Below are 15,612 nucleotides of genomic sequence, written 5' to 3' on the forward strand. Positions count from 1 at the left end.
ATGAATAAACAGATCTTAATCTTATTGTTTCTCCTCTGAATGTAACTTTTTGTTTTTCTTGAGCTGCTCTCAGGATTTCTTCTTTGCTGCTCTCAGGATTTTTTTCTTTGTCTTTGGTTTTAGTGAGGGTGATTATGATATGCCTTGGTGATTTTCTTTTGGGGTCTATCCTATATGGGGCTCGCTGAGCTTCTTGGATGGTCAGCCTTTGATCTTTCATGATATTAAGGAAGTTTTCTGTCAGCAATTCTTTAATGACCCTCTCTGTGTTTTCCATTTTCTCTCCCTGGTCTGGAACTCCAATCACTCACAAATTTTTGCTTTTGATTGTATCTCAGAAAATTCTCAGTGTTTCCTCATATTTCTTTGTTCTTTTTTCTAATTTTTCTTTAAACAGAGTTGTATCCAAGTGTTTGTCTACAATTTCACTCATCCTGTCTTACATCATTTCAAACCTGCTCCTCAGTTCTTCTGTGACACTGTCCTTTTCTGAAATCTTGTTTATCTTTTGGATTTCTAATTGTTGTTTTTGTACAATTTCTCATTGTGAATTTATTTTGACATTTTGTTCCTGTATTATTTTCCTGAATTCTTCCATTTTTTGTCTGTATTTTCCATGAACTTGTCTATTTTTCCACATTTTTGTCTGCTTTTTGCTTCATCTCTTGGATAGCTCTGAATGTTAGAGATTTTAATTCCCTATCAGGTAGTTCTAGTGCCTTCTCTTCTACCGGAAAGTCATCTGGTGTTTTATTTTGGACTCCTACTGAAGCCATCCTCTCCTGTTTTTTTTTTTTATATGTTTTGATATTGTCTGCTGTCTTCAGGACATTCAGTAGTTATTTTCTTCATTTTTTGATTGTAGATTTGTTTGTTTTGTCCTGGTTTTTTATTTCATCTGGCGATGTCTGAGCAGGTGGGCTGTGCATTCTTTGTTGTTTGCTCATCTGTAGTCGTGACCATTTTCACCTCCTTGTCCAATGGGGGGCCAATCACTCAGCTAAAGTGCAGCAGGAGAGGCCGAGCTTACTGGGAGAAGCTGGGATCGATTGTTTGTGGCATGTACTAGGGCCTACAGGGTGGACCAGGAATCAGAGCTGGGCAGGTTCTGGTAGGCTGTGCCTGTGCCACTCAGAGGTGTGATGTTCAGTGCACAGTGCGGTTAGGTAGTAAAGAGGGGGGAGGTTGTAATGTACGGAGCTAGTATGGCATGGGAAAGAGGAGAAAGAAACAGGAGCCAAAAACAAAGGAAAAAAAGTACCCCCTCCCCCCCCCCAAAAAAAAGAGTGCAAAGGGAGCTTGCAGTTGGAGTGTAGAGATGAGAACCCAAGAAATGTATAGAAGCAAAAAGGAAAAAAAAGAAAAAGGGAAAAAGAAAAAAAAATAACTAGAGGAAAAAAGTAGAAAAGAGAAGCCTTCAGGGGTCCCACCCGTGCAGCTGCAAAGACTGGGAAATCTCCCAGGTTGTGCAGTATAGCCTGGCTAGAGGAGGTATAGATGTCACACAGCAGCAGGTATCCAGTAAACTGGAAAAGAAGGTAAGTATAGACAAAAACTGAGAAATAAAGAAAGACAGGAAAGGAAAAAGAGAGAAGGAAAAAAGAAAAGAAAAGGAATGTCCCCAGGGATACTGCCTACACAGCTGTGCAGATTAGGGGAGTGGTTCCTAGGCCGTGCAGTGCTGCCTGGCTAGAAGGGGCTCCCAAGTCTGAAAAGAAAAACAAACCGACAAAAACAAAATGGAACAAAGCAAAACAAGCAAAAGAAAAGAAAAAAAAAAGCCCCAGGGATCCCGCCAGGTTAGTGTTCCTGGCCAGGAAAGTGGATCCCCAGCTGAGTGGGGCTTCACAGCCTTTCAAAAAGAAGCAAAGATGGCACACAGAGCCAAGTGTTTGAGAGAAAGGAGGGGGAGGTAGTGGGAGGAATGGAAGAATCCAAGAGAGACAGTAGCTACACCAGCTCAGGGACCCAGCCATTGTGAACGGGGCAAATCCAAGCAGCCCGGAGTGGAAGCAGTTGCCTCCTGGCCAAGAGACCTTGGCTGGCGGGAAGCAGAAGAGGTTGAAACGGGAGGGGAAGAAAGGTGCGAAATAGGAAAGCGTATATTGCTCATCACCCAATGCTCTATCTCTGGCTGGGAACTTCATGAAGCTGCTTTCCAGTACTCTCTGTCCGCTGATCTGTGGCGATGTGGGTGGGGCGAATCCAAGCAGCAGGGATACTGCACTTCCCGTCCTGTTGAACCACTGCAGCCAGCCAGGAAGCTTGGAGGTAGAGCCGTGGGGAGAGGTTGGGGGATGGGAAAGTGTGTATCTCTGGTTTTCGGGTGCTCTGTCGCTTGCGGGGAGCTCCATGAAGCTGCTTTCCTGTGCTCTTTGTCAGCCGATCTCCGACAGGAGTCCAAGGTGGTGAATCTATGCTGCATTAGCTGAAAAGGAACCTCGGCAAGTATCTCTCCTCGCTCTCAGTCCTCTCAGTTTCTTATTCCATTTGGTGTTTAGCTGAGTTCTTTATCTCTTTTTTTGACACTTTGGGCTCCAGGAATGACTTTTATTTCTGTTTTACTTAGTTTTTTGGGTCTTTGCTGTGGAGGGACGGTGTGGTGCTTCTGTCTATGGTGCCATGTTGGCCTGAAGTCACTATTATTATTATTGTTATCGCTAAGTGCCATCCTAGACAATGGCAAACACTATGCTTATAAGAAAACCACTTTTAAATCTGAAAATGTATTTTCAGTTTTTTTGGGGGGGTAATTCTATTGGGTGTTGGTGCTGTGATGCTTAAGACTGTGTGTCAACTTGGCTGGGCCATGATTCTCAGTGGCTGGGAGTCGTATAATGTGACCACTTCCCTGTGAGATTTGATATGTGATCACGTCCATGATGGGATCTGCTGTGAGTAACCAGTCAGCTGAAAGGGAGTTTCCTTGGGCTTGTGGATGCATCTAATATAAGCGGATGTTCTGGTAAGGCTCCAGGGCTTTTGCTTTTGTTTGTTCTGGATTCTGCAGCTAGCTCCTGTTCATCTGACCTCTGGTTCTTGGGACTTCAAGTAGCAGCTTACCTGCAGTCTTGCCTGCCAATCAATTAATCTTCATAGCCTGTGAGCAAGAGCCCTACTCTCCTACCTGTCAATCTTGGGTTTGCCAGCCCCTGTGGTTATATGAATCAGGAGACACCTCTATCCTGACCTACGGGCTTGGAATGTTCCAGCCTCTACAATCATGTGAGCCATTTAGTTGATGTAAATCTCTCTCTTATATATATATATATATATATATATATATATATACACACACACACTTCACTGGTTTTGCTTCTCTAGAGAACCCAGCCTAAGACCGTTGCCTTTGGCATTTCTCTTACATAGGCTAGATAACTCCCAGCTCACTTTACTTTGGCTCTTGCAGCAGACATAAGGCAAGCAATAACTGTATAGTGAAAGGGAGCAGTTCTGTTTTGTTCGGACTATTGGTGCAGCCAACACAAATCTTACTAAGGAGTAATGCCACCAGCTCCAAGTTATTTAGCTCACTAAGTGTTTTTGAGTATGTCTAAGGGGGAGATGAGAAGGCAGACCTTGGGGTTGCAACAATAAACAGGACAGATGCAATCCCTCCCCAAGTGGGATGCACAATCTAGTATGAGAGATGGAATCTAAATTTAAAAAATTATATACGAATGATTTATTAATAACAATTAAATGCAGCTAACTCCGTTAAGTATTATGTAGGAAAAGAGATGTGTTTAACAAAATAGGGTGGCCAGGCTCCTGTGCAGTGAATTTGTGCAAATAAGAAAACATCTCCTCTTCTTTGAGGCACTTTGTGAACGTCAGAAAGTTGCACCTTGAATATCTGAGTCAGCCTGGTCTTTGGTGTGCAGGGCCCTGTTAGATGTGGTGCACAGGGGCAGAGCCCTGAACAGGAGACTGTGATGGGAACCTTGCTCAGTGGAGAGCCTCAGGATATCCTTCCTCATGGAGCAGGTTTGGCCATCCAGCTGAAGAGGAAGGAGGCATTCTTCTAGGCATTCCCTAGGACAGGGGACAGCATAAGTGAAGGACATGGATGGGAAGGTATTGGGCACATTTGTGTGCTGAAAGGAGGCCAAGGTGCCTGAGCCTGGAGGTCAAGGGGTGTGTGGCGTAAGTTAACAGGACAGCCAGTGCCTAGATCACGCTGGGCTCACCAATGTGTTGAAGATTTTAGATTTCAGCCTAAGAGCAATAGAGCATCATGCTCAGATATGAGATTTTGGAAATGCCTGCTGCATTATAAAAAAGGGGGTAAAGGGACTTTCCCATGGAGATAAAGCTGGGAAGTAAACCTCAACCTTCTTATCCTGAAACTCTTGATCTAATTGAATCCACAGGTTTCAAAACTCAGTGTCTGACCCTAACAGGCCCTAGGTTGGGGAGCAAGAGGAATAATGACATCAGCAGTAATAAACAGCATACCAATCACAAGTGCAGAATTAGTCCAAAGGAGGTCAGGATCACCTCTGTGCTAGAGTAAGGCAACACCAAAGTAAGCATCAGAATTTGAGCATGAATTTACCAGAAAGAAAGGAAATGGTAGTGCATGTGCAAAGGTATGAAAACAACATATCCTGGAGTGTTTGCAGTATCACACACACTTGGTGGTGTTAAGGTGAGAGAGCCCAGTGGAGGGTGGGAGAAGTGGGCCTAGAGATTTGAAGGGACAAGTGCCACAGAGATAAATTGGAGAGCTTATTGGGCTGTCCTGGTGGCGTGAGAAGAAAAACCAGGATTTGTGCAGTGAGGATAGCACAGTGGAAGGGATGCTGAAAAGATGAGGAGATGATAGTTTTGAGAGCCATCTAGGAAATTAAGTTGGCAGAACTTTCAATTTAAATGAACGTAGAACTTAGGACAAGAAGGAGCCCAGAATTGCTTTAGGAACATGCTTGGGGAACCAAGTAAATGATGGTGTCATTGACTGAAATGGGAAATGCAGGAGAGATCACAGCTTTGAGTAGGATATAGCAAGCTCTGGTTGCTGGGTATGAAGCATCTGTGAGGCACTCATTAGTGGATGTGGTGTCTGGCCAGGAAGGGTGGTAGAGTGCAGTGTTGGGGAGATAAAAGGCGACTTAGAGCAATGGAAGTGAGTAAGGGTACCCAAGATCAGGCTGGCAGAAAATCAGGCTAATGAGAAGATACTGGAAAAACAACACTGATTCACAGGGATCTTGCAAAGAAGACTGAAGATGATTGGTAAAAATGAAGGCAAGAAAGATGATCAGACTCAGAGAAAGCAAGAGAGGAGAGAATTCCAGAAAGATGAGTAGTCAATAGTGTCTACACTACAGAGAACTTAAATATGACCCTCAGCGAAGAGAAAGTCAGTGGGGCCCAGTGCTCTCTAAATTACAATTATGTTTTATATCTGAGTGTTAGAACAGAAAGTGAACAGAAAGTAGAACAAAAGCTGAAGACCCACTTTATTCTAGAGTTCTCTGTGGAATGGCTCAGACCCTGGGAGAGAAGTCTATGCTAGGTTGCTATGTGAAAGCCGACTGCCTCTCTCTGTCCTGTCCCTCTGCTGTTCCTCACTTGAATCACATCTGTGGGAACAGAACCTCAGAGCCCGCCTGGTGGCAGGTGGGAGCATGTGCCCTTGGGGCAAGGCTGCTCTCCCTCTCAGAGTGTGGGAAGTTTGGCCTTCAAGGACGCAGCCCTGAACCTGGGGACACCAGCTTTGCTGCTTTCTCAGACTATGTGTGTGGGTATTCTCTGTGTGCCCCGCAGGCCCCCTCTCCACCTTCTTCATTCTGCTCTGTTCCGAGAAGTTTCTGGTTGGGTCCAGGAATGGAAGCCCCCCTAAGAGACAAGAGTACAGGAGATAATGAAGTCGTGAGTTTTCGCTCAACCCACCCCACACTTGGGGACTGCTGGTGTCTCCTAGGGCAGGGTACAGCCCCCTCTCAGAATGCCAAGAGTTCCTCCTTGCTTTCTTAAGGCAGTAAGCAGTCTAGGAAGAGCCCCCCGCCCTGCTTCTCTCCCTGGGGTCCTGAATTCACCCTTTGGTGATTCTCCTAAGCTCTCTCTTTATGAACATTTCTTAGTTACTGAGACTAAGGCAGTGGTCTCTCTCCCCTCAGGATCCAGGTTCCCTGGTTGACAGGGCCTTTGCTTATAGCAGTCACTCTGCTGCGAGGAGCGAGCTGGGTCTTGTATCCTCATAGATACCGCCCAGCTCGATTAACCCACATTCATAGAGTAGAAAGTTGGTTGTAGCATTCTTGAAGCTTGTTTCAAAATAGTTCAATTGTGTGTTTGATCATCTGTCTTCCAGGCACCCTGACTGAGTCTGAAAAGATTCCATACCCTACACTGGTATTCGCGAAGAGAACATGCCTTTGAGTTGACTTTGAATTAATGAAACAGTCATTAGTGCCACACACCACATTAGTACAGAGGAACCCCAAGCAAAGGTGCATGCTCCACTTCATTCTTCTCAATCCAGTGTTGTTCCCCTGAGATTAAAACATAGTCACCTGGAAAGATTAGATAGGAACCTTAGGAGGCAGTGAGTTTATGTTAATGGAGGAGGAACAACTCAGAAAAGGAGGGTGAGAATGGTTGCACAACTCAAAGAATGTGATCAGTGTCCCTGAATTATATGTGTAGAAACTGTTGAATTGGTGTATGTTTTGCTGTGTGTATAGCCTCGACAACGACAAAGTAAATAAAATGAAACAAAACAAAACATAGTTACCAGAACACATTACAGGTCATGGCTAGCATAGTATAGTCCTCCTCCCTTTTGGAAGGTGTCTTCCTGGCCATTGTGGAGAAGGGGAACTCCTGCCCAGAGATGAGCTGATTCAGCCTTGCCAGTTGTGTCATGGCTGATTAGATTCAGGGCTCATTACTTTGTAGAAAGTTGAAAATGTTCATGTGATTCCCAGTGATAGTACACCTTAAATAGTTTTATTTCCTTTATTCTTTTGCAGAAAAATATTAGAATTTCAAGGAATTCTTTCATTTTTTTAGATTTTTTGTTTTCGGTCATATCCAGTGTGTTCACCTACACCTACTCCAGCCCCAGACAATACCATGTGTCTTAGGATGGGTTCTCTAGAGAAGCAAAACCAGAAAAGTGTATTAATACATATATAGAGAGATTTATATCAAGGAAATGGCTCACATGAGTAGAGGTTGGGACGTCCCAAGTCTGTGGATCAGGATAGAGGCTTCTCTTAGTTCATATAGCCACAGGGGCTGGTAAACCCAAGATCGGTAGGTTGGAAAGCAGGGCTCTTGCTCACAGGCTGTGAAGATTAATGAATCCTGAGATCAGTAGGTAAGCTGCTAGCTCAAGTCCCAAGAACAGGAGGTCAGACAAACAGGAGGCAGCTGGATCCAGAGCAGACAAAAGCCAGAAAGTCCACTTATATTTAGATGCAGGCCACACCCCCAAGGAAATTCCCTTTCAACTGTTTGGTTACTCACAGCAGATCCCATCATGGGGATGATCACATATAAACACTGAGAATCATGGCCCAGCCAAGTTGACACCCAATCTTAATGACCACAGTCCACCACTCATCAACTGGGCACCTGTACACATCTCCCCAAACCATACATAATCTCTGAATAAAGACAAGTACGAAGTCATAATAGTGCCTAATATGATACAACTAACATGTGTGCAATGGAAAATGCACAAGCCCTGTTTACATCTTATGTTTTAAAAGTGAAGAAAACAAAAAGACTTGATGCACATGTACAAAGCAGAAATACTCATAACAATTACAGCCCTCCTTCCTGCAACTAGTCATGTGAACATAACATGTTTAGAACTACCTTCTCCCATCACCCATTTAATATTCCCTTTGCCCTCAGCAAGCACCTCAGCTGGTTGTGGTTCTTTACCTGGTGGGGTGACCCAAACCTTTATTCCTGAAGGGTCTAGGCCATTGGTAGTCATGTCGGAATTGGGTTGCTATAGTTTTCCATTGATGTTAATCACAGGGCGTGGTAGTACTAAGAGACGCCCTAAGGGATATCCCACATTCCAGACATACTCTTCTTTACTTCCATTATGTAATGTCAATCCAATTTCCTCTTGGTAATCAGGATCAATCACATCAGCTAGTATGGTAACTCCCTTCTTTCCCTGTTGATCCAGAGGTATAAGGAGACCAAAGTGGCCAGGTGGCATTCTTAGCTTCCAGCTCAATGGAATCAGTGGTGTGTGTCCAGGTGGGAGCATTCGTCCCTTTGGAACTAAGACCCCTAGACTTGCAGAGCATAAGGTTGCAAGAACAGGAAGCAAAAATTTTGTAGTGGGTCACTCAGGGTAACAGTGAGTGGCACTACTCCCATTTCCACCCCTTGATTCTTGGACCCATGAATTCTGGCTATGGGAGAAACACCACCATATATTGAATGCTGATTTAGAGCATATACAGACACCTGGAGAACACTGTCCCAACCCTGCAACGTATTGCCACCTAGCTGGTATTGTAATTGTGTCCTTAGGAGACTATCCCAACACTCTATCAAGCCAGCTGCTTCAGGATGATGGGGAACAAGGTAAGACCAGTGAATTCCATGAGCATGGGCCCACTGCTGCACTTCATTTGCTGTGAAGTGAGTCCCTTGATCCAAGGTAATGCGGTGTGGGATACCATGATGGTGGATGAGGCATTCTGTAAGTTCATGGATGGTAGTTTTAGCAGAAGCATTGTGTGCAGGGAAGGCAAATCCATATCCAGAGTAAATGTCTATTTCAGTAAGGACAAAGCACTGCCTTTTCCATGATGGAAGTTGTCCGATGTATTCAACTTGCCACAGGTTGCTGGCTGATCACCTCGAGGGATGGTGCCATATAGGGACTCAGTGTTGGCCTTTGCTGCTGACATATTGGGCACTCAGCAGTGGCTGTAGCCAAGTCAGCCTTGGTGAGTGGAAGTCCATGTTTCTGGGCCCATGTATAACCTCTATCCCTGCCACCATGGCCACTTTGTTCATGAGCCCATTGAGCAATGACAGGAGTAGCTGGGGAAAGAAGCTGACTGATTTCCACAGAACGCATCATCCTATTCACTTGATTATTAAAATCATCCCCTGCTGAGGTCACGCTTTGGTGAGTATTCACATGAGACACAAATATCTTCACTTCTTTGGCCCATTCAGAGAGGTTTATCCACATACATCTTCCCCATAAATCCTCGTCTCCAATTTTTCAATCGTGTTCCTTCCAACTCCATGACCATCCAGCCAAATCACTGGCCACAGCCCATGAAACAGTATACAGTTGAACATCTGGCCATTTCTCCTTCTAAGCAAAGGGAACAATCAGGTACACTGCCCGAAGTTCTGCCCATTAGGAGGATTTTCCTTCACCACTGTCTTTCAGGGAGGTCCCAGAAAGGGGTTGTAGTGCTGCTGCTGTCCACTTTCTAGGGGTGCCTGCATATTGCATAGAACCATCAGTAAAACAGGTACAAGTTTTCTCTTCTTCAGTCAACTGATCATAAGGAACTCCCCATGAGGTCATTGGTGCAGACTGGGAGACGGAAGGTAATGTGGAGACCACGGGCATTTGGGCCACTTCCTCATGCAACTTACTTGTACTTTCAGGTCCTGCTCAAGCCCAATCTCTTATATACCACTTCCATTTAATGGTGGAATGCTGCTGTGCATGTCCAACTTTATGACTCTGTGAGTCGGACAACACCCAGTTCATGGTGGGCAGCTCAGGTCACATGGTGATTTGGTGTCCCATGGTGTTTTAGTTATCTAGTGCTGCTATAACAGAAATACCACAAATGGATGGCTTTAACAAAAAAAAAAAAAAAAAAAGAGGAGTTTATTTCCTCACAGTAAAGTAGGCTAAAAGTCCAAATTCAGGGTGTTGGCTCTAGGGGAAGGCTTTCTCTTTCTGTTGGCTCTGGAGGAAGGTCCTTGTTCTCAATCTTCCCCTGGCCGAGGAGATTCTCAGACTCAGGGACCCCAGGCCCAAACGACACGCTCTGCTCCTGGTGCAGCTTTCTTGGTGGTATTAGGTTCCCCAACTCTCTGCTTGCTTCCCTTTCCTTTTTATCTCTTGAGAGTTAAAAGGTGGTGCAGACCATGCCCTACAGAAACTCCTTTTACATTGGATCAGGGATGTAACCTGGGTAAGGGTTCTGTTAAAACCCCACCCTAATCCTTTTAAACATAAAATTACAATCACAAAATGGAAGACATCCACAGAATACTGGGAATTGTGGCCTAACCAAATTGATACACACATTTTTTGGGGGACGTAATACAATCCATGACACATGGCTAAGAGCTCAGTCTCTACTAAGGGCCAGTAACAAGCCATGAGCTGTTTCTCAAAAGAAGAGCAGTTATCTGTAGAGAATGACAGGGCTTTGCTCCAAAATCCTAAGGGTTTGCTCCATGATTCACCAATAGGGGCCTTCCAAAGACTCCAAACAGCATCTCTACCTGCCCCTGACATTTCAAGCACCATTGAATCAGGTGGATCATATGGACCAAGTGGCAGAGTGGCTTGCACAGCAGCCTGAACCTATTGCAGAGCCTTCTCTTGTGCTGGGCCCCAATCAAAACTAGCAGCTTTTCAAGTCACTTGATAAACAGGCTGAAGTAGCATGCCCAAATGAGGAATACGTTTCCTCCAAAATTCAAAGAGGCCCACTAGGCATTGTGCCTTCTTTTTAGTTGCGGGAGCAGCCAGGTGCAATAACTTATCCTTCACTTTAGGAGGAATATCTCCACATGCCCCACACCACTGGGCCCCTAGAAATTTCACTGAGGTGGAAAATGTCTGAATTTTTGTGGCATTAATTTCCCATCCTCAAGTAAGCAAATCTCCCACATGTCTGTCAGTTTGTCGTACTGTGGGGGCTTGTGTGTTGCTGTGATGCTGGAAGCTATGCCACCGGTATTCAGATACCAGCAGGGTCACCCATGGAGGACAGGTTTCAGCTGAGCTTCCAGACTAAGACAGACTAGGAAGAAGGACCCAGCAGTCTACTTCTGAAAAGTATTAGCCAACAAAAACCTTATGAATAGCAGCAGAACATAGTCTGATATAGTCCCGGAAGATGAGCTGCCCAGGTTGGAAGGCATTCAAAAGATGACTGGGAAAGAGCTGCCTCCTTAAAGGAGAGTCGACCTTAATGACGTGGATGGAGTAAAGCTTTTGGGACCTTCATTTGCTGATGTGGCACAACTCAAAATGAGAAGAAACAGCTGGAAACATCCATTAATAATCAGAACCTGAAATGTACGAAATATGAATCTAGGAAAATTGGAAACTGTCAAAAATGAAATGAAACACAGAAACATTGATATCCTAGGCATTAATGAGCTGAAATGGACTGGTATTGGCCATTTTGAATCAGACAATCATATAGTATACTATGCTGGGAATGACAACTCGAAGAGGAGTGGTGTTGCATTTATCATCAAAAAGAATGTTTCAAGATCTATCCTGAAGTACAACACTGTCAGTGATAGGATAATATCCATACGCCTACAAGGAAAACCAGTTAATACGACTATTATTTAAATTTACACACCAACCACTAGGGCCAAAGATGAAGAAATAGAAGATTTTTATCAGCTGCTTCAGTCTGAAATTGATCGAACATGCAATCAAGATGCGTTGATAATTACTGGCGATTGGAATGCGAAATCTGGAAACAAAGAAGAAGGATCAGTAGTTGGAAAATATGGCCTTGGAGATAGAAACAATGCCAGAGAGCGAATGATAGAATTTTGCAAGACTTCTTCATTGCAAATACCTTCTTTCACCTACATAAACAGTGACTATACACATGGACCTCGCCAGGTGGAACACACAGAAATCAAATTGACTACATCTGTAGAAAGAGACAGTGGAAAAGCTCAATATCATCAGTCAGAACAAGACCAGGGGCTGACTGTGGAACAGACCATCAATTGCTCATATGCAAGTTCAAGCTGAAACTGAGGAAAATCAGAGCAAGTCCACTAGAGCCAAAATATGTCCTTGAGTATATCCCACCTGAATTTAAAGGCCATCTCAAGAATAGATTTGAGACATTGAACACTAGTGGCCAAAGACCAGACAAGTTGTGGAATGACATCAAGGACTTCATCCATGAAGAAAACAAGAGGTCACTGAAAAGATAGGAAAGAAAGAAAACACCAAGGTGGATGTCAGAGGAGACTCTGAAACTTGCTCTTGAGCGTCGAGCAGCTAAAGCAAAAGGAACAATTCATGAAGCAAAAGAACTGAACAGAAGATTTCAAAGGGCCTCTCGAAAAAACAAAGTATTATAATGACATGTGCAAAGAGCTGGAGATGGAAAACCAAAAGGGAAGAACACCCTTGGCGTTTGTTAAGCCGAAAGAACTGAAGAAAAAATTCAAGCCTCGAGTTGCAATAGTGAAGGATTCCATGGGAAAAATATTAAACGGTGCAAAAAAAAAAAAAAAAAACCCAAACCAAAAGCCAGTGCTGTTTAGTTGATTGCAACTCGTAGTGACCCTATAGGACAGAGTAGAACGGCCCCATAGAGTTTCCAAGGAGCACCTGGCGGATTTGATCTGCTGACCATTTGGTTAGCAGCCGTAGCACTTAACCACTACACGTCAAAAGAAGATGGAAGGAATACACAGAGTCATTATACCAAAAAGAATTAATCCATATTCAACCATTTCAAGAGGTGGCATATGATCAGGAACCAATGGTACTGAAAGAAGAAGTCCAAGCTGCTCTGAAGGCATTGGCGAAAAACAAGGCTCCAGGAATCGATGGAATATCAATTGAGATGTTTCAACAAACAGATGCAGCGCTGGAGGTGCTCACTCCTCTATGCCAAGAAATATGGAAGACAGGTTCCTGGCCAAGTGATTGGGAGAGATCCATATTTATGCCTATCCCCAAGAAAAGTGATCCAACCGAATGTGGAAATTATAGAACAGTATCGTTAATATCACACACAAGCAAAATTTTGCTGAAGATCATTCAAAAACAGCTGCAGCAGTATATCGACAGGGAAGTGCCAGAAATTCAGGCTGGTTTCAGAAGAAGACGTGAAACCAGGCATATCATTACTGATGTCAGATGGATCCTGGCTGAAAGCAGAGAATACCAGAAGGATGTTTACCTGTGTTTTATCGATTATGCAAAGGCATTCGACTGTGTGGGTCATAACAAACTATGGATAACACTGCTAAGAATGGGAATTCCAGAACACTTAATTGTGCTCATAAGGAATCTTTACATGGATCAAGAGGCAGTTGTTCGGACAGAGCAAGGGGATACTGATTGGTTTAAAGTCAGGAAAGGTGTGTGTCAGGGTTGTATTCTTTCACCATACCTATTTAATCTGTATGCTGAACAAATAATACAAGAAGCTGGACTATATAAAGAACAGCAGGGCATCAAGACTGGAGGAAGACTCATTAACAACCTGCATTATGCAGATGATGCAACCTTGCTTGCTGAAAGTGAAGAGGACTTGAAGCGCTTACTGATGAAGATCAAAGACCACAGCCTTCAGTATGGATTAGACCTCCACATAAAGAAAACAAAAATTCTTACAACTGAACCAATGAGCAACATCATGACAAACGGAGAAAAGATTGAAGTTGTCAAGGAGTTCATTTTGCTTGGATCCACGGTCAACAGCCATGGAAGCAGCAGTGAAGAAATCAAAAGACACATTGCATTGGGCAAATCTGCTGCAAAGAACCTCTCCAACGTGTTGAAGAGCAAAGATGTCACCGTGAAGACTAAGGTGCGCCTGACCCAAGCCATAGTATTTTCAATCGCATCATATGCATGTGAAAGCCGGACAATGAATAAGGAAGACCGAAGAAGAATTGACGCCTCTGAATTGTGGTGTTGGCGAAGAATATTGAATATACCATGGACTGCCAAAAGAACGAACAAATCTGCCTTGGAAGAAGTACAACAAGAATGCTCCTTAGAACCAAGGATGGCAAGACTGCGTCTTACATGCTTTGGACTTGTTGTCAGGAGGGATCAGTCCCTGGAGAAGGACATTATGCTTGGCAGAGTACAGGGTCACCAGAAAAGAGGAAGACCCTCAACGAGGTGGATTGACACAGTGGCTGGAACAACGAGCTGAAGCATAACAACAATTGTAAGGATGGCGCAGGACCGGGCATTGTTTCGTTCTGTTGTGTATAGGGTCGCTATGAGTCGGAACCGAATCAATGGCACCTAACGACAGCACGCAAATGTTTTATTAATTAGCCCGGGGCCATTAACACTTCTTCCTTACTAGGTCCAATCAGCATAATATCATCAATGTAATGGACCAGTGTGACATCTTGTGGAAGGGAAAGAGAATCAAGTTCCCTTCTGAAAAAATTATGACCTAGGGCTGGAGAGTTATATAACTCTCAGGTAGGGAAGTGAAGGTGTATTGCTGGCCTTGCCAGCTGAAGGCAAACTGCTTCTGATGGTCCTTCGAAACAGGTATGGAAAAAAGGCACTAGCCAGACAAATAGCTGCATACCAGATACCAGGAGACGCATTAATTTGCTTCAGGCAATGAAACTACATCTGGAACAGCAGCTGCAATTGGAGTCACGACCTGGTTAAGTTTTTGATAATCTACTGTCATTCTCTAAGTTCCAGCTGTTTTTTGCACAGGTCAAATAGGCAAGTTGAATGGGGATGTGGTGGGAGTCACTACCCCTGCATCCTTCAAGTCCTTGATGGTGGCAGTAATCTCTGCAAACCCTCCAGGAAAGTGGTACTGCTTTTGGTTTACTATTTTCCGAGGTAGGGTCAGTTCTAATGGCTTCCACTTGGCTTACCTGCCATAATAGTCCTTACTCCATTTTTCAGGGATCCAATGTGGAGTTTCTGCCAGTTGTTGAGTATATCTATCCCAATTATGCATTCTAGAACTGGAGAAATCACTACAGGATGGCTTTGGGGAGCCACTGGACCTACTGTGAGATGGACACGAGCCAAGACTCCATTAATAACCTGACCTCCATATGCTCGCTTTCTGTCTCGTTGGCCACAGTGATGTTTTGAGACTCCTGGAGTTAGTGTCAGTTCAGAGCCAGTATACAGTAACCCCTGAAAAGTCTGATTATTTCCATTTTCTCCAATGAACAGTCACTCTCGTAAAAGGTGGTAGGTCCCTTTGGGGAAGGCTGGGAGAAAGATTAACAGTAAAAATTTGGAGGAGTGTATTGGAGTCCCTCCTCAAGGGGACTCAGCCTCCCTTTCATTCAAGGAGTTGTGGGTCTTTAAACTCACTCAAATCTGGGAATTGATTGGGGGACTATGACTCTCTATTCCGGTGATTCGAATTAGACCGCTGTTCACCTGACCTAGAAATCATCCGTTTGTACAGAACAAGTAAATATTAGTAGATTTCCTATCTATTTCACTCCTAAGGACACCACAACTAAGTAGCCAATGCTGTAAGTTCATACATGTCAGACTATTCTGATTACTGCTTTGATTGTGCTGTTCATTACTGTAACCTCACCCACCTTGTCTCTGTTGATTGAGTGCTGCCACTTGGCTCCTACTACCATGGGATCCAATCAACGCCATTGTAGTTAGGTGTCTTAATTCAGTTAAGG

At 44.1% G+C, this 15,612-nt stretch overlaps 1 pseudogene; it reads right to left on the reverse strand.

Annotated features, from left to right (window-relative positions):
- Positions 1 to 6,605: 6,605 nt before the first annotated feature.
- Positions 6,606 to 12,432, reverse strand: LOC135227680 (uncharacterized; annotated as a pseudogene).
- Between the last annotated feature and the right edge of the window lie 3,180 nt (positions 12,433 to 15,612).

The sequence above is a fragment of the Loxodonta africana genome, chromosome 14 (genome assembly GCF_030014295.1).
Source record: "Loxodonta africana isolate mLoxAfr1 chromosome 14, mLoxAfr1.hap2, whole genome shotgun sequence".
NCBI lineage: Eukaryota > Metazoa > Chordata > Mammalia > Proboscidea > Elephantidae > Loxodonta > Loxodonta africana.